A 2075-nucleotide genomic window follows, 5' to 3' on the forward strand; every position below is an offset into this window, starting at 1 on the left:
GAAGGCGCAAGCTCTTCCCGTCCAGTGTTGGGAAGGTCCGGCATCGCAACCGACACAATTGGACTCTCCTTGGGGATTTGTTATTTAGAAGAACGCACTGTTCTTTGCTGTGCTTTTGCCAGCTTAAGTCTTTTCTTTTTTCTAGCGAGAGGATGAGTGCTTCCATCCTCATGTGAAGCTGAACCACTAGCCATGAACATAGGCCAGGGCCTCAGCCGTTCCTTGCCACTCCGTGTCATAAATGGCATATTGGCAAGTTTACGCTTCTCCTCAGACACTCGGCCATGACTAGTGGCAGCAGATTCAGCACGAGGTGGAAGTGGATCTTGATCTTTCCCTATTTTTTTAACCTCCACATTTTTGTTCTCCATATTTTAATGCGCACAACTAAAAGGCACCACAGGTATGCAATGTAGATGGATAGATAGTATACTTAATGGATGACGAGTGACGACACAGAGCTAGGTACAGCAGTGGCCTACCATACTGCTATATACAGTATAATGGACCTGGTGGACACTGTCAGCAAACTGCTAAACTACTAGTATAAAAAAAAAGCCACCACAGGTGTACAATGTAGATGGATGGATAGTATACTTAATGGATGACGAGTGACGACACAGAGGTAGGTACAGCAGTGGCCTACCGTACTGCTATATACAGTATAATGGACCTGGTGGACACTGTCAGCAAACTGCTAAACTACTAGTATAAAAAAAAAGCCACCACAGGTATACAATGTAGATGGATGGATAGTATACTTAATGGATGACGAGTGACGACACAGACGTAGGTACAGCAGTGGCATACCGTACTGCTATATACAGTATAATGGACCTGATGGACACTGTCAGCAAACTGCTAAACTACTAATATAAAAAAAAGCCACCACAGGTATACAATGTAGATGGATGGATAGTATACTTAATGGATGACGAGTGACGACACAGACGTAGGTACAGCAGTGGCATACCGTACTGCTATATACAGTATAATGGACCTGATGGACACTGTCAGCAAACTGCTAAACTACTAATATAAAAAAAAGCCACCACAGGTATACAATGTAGATGGATGGATAGTATACTTAATGGATGACGAGTGACGACACAGATGTAGGTACAGCAGTGGCCTACCTTACTGCTATATAAAGTAACAAGAAAAGAGAAAAGAAGACTCTTTTGTGGGCGCACTCTTGTATGTATATGTATAGACGTCTCAGAAGAAACAATGATAAAAATCTATATATTTTATTGACACAATTCGATAAAATAGTAGTAGGATATCTCGTCAAAATATTGCAAGAGGGTGGGAGGAAAAAGGAGAAAGAGGGTGGGGAAACACAGAACAAATATTGACAGTATAAATACTGAATAACAGTTCAGGGCTGCCTGGGTTCAAAAATGCAAAAGATAAGAGCTGGAGGCCTGAAAGAATACCTATAGGTATATATATATCAAATGTTTTCCTGTATTAGGTTGATGAGTCAGCTACATCTCTTGTGGGTATATAGAGAATAGAAAAGGCTGAGGTGAGCAAGATGAATCTGCTGTCAGTGTTAGACGCTGAGCAAGAACCGTCCACGGATTTCTACTGAACTGAGTATTCCTCAAGAGTCTCCCACTTGAGTACTAACCCAGCCCAACACTGCTTAGCTTCCAAGATCGGAAGGATTCGGGCGTTGCCAGTGTGGTATGAAAGTAGAATGAATATTGTAATCGAGAGCTCAGGAATCACTGATGAGAGTTCACGAATGAGGAAGAAAAAGAGTAGATGTAGGTAGGAGAGGAAAATAGGGGATCTGCTGCCAATGTTAGACAGGGATGGTCACCCTGAATCAATGGTGAGAGTCCTGAAATCAGAAAAAGTGGGAAAAGTGAGGAGAGAACAGTGATGGTCTCTGATTGTTTGCTGAACAGATCAGAAATCAATGAGCTGGACAGTTGCCCTGCAGATAGCTTATTTAAGACAAGCCCTCCAATTACAAGGTGCTAAACAGTACCTGTGATGCCAATAATACCAAATGTGTGGGAGAGGCTGACTGTAAACAATTAACAGAAAATAAATGTGCTTAG

General features: G+C 42.1%; 1 pseudogene; it reads right to left on the bottom strand.

The window, feature by feature from the left end:
• Window positions 1-1587: 1587 nt before the first annotated feature.
• On the bottom strand, window positions 1588-1706 carry LOC134898080 (5S ribosomal RNA; annotated as a pseudogene).
• Window positions 1707-2075: the final 369 nt, after the last annotated feature.

The sequence above is a fragment of the Pseudophryne corroboree genome, chromosome 3 (genome assembly GCF_028390025.1).
Source record: "Pseudophryne corroboree isolate aPseCor3 chromosome 3, aPseCor3.hap2, whole genome shotgun sequence".
Classification (NCBI taxonomy): Eukaryota; Metazoa; Chordata; class Amphibia; order Anura; family Myobatrachidae; genus Pseudophryne; species Pseudophryne corroboree.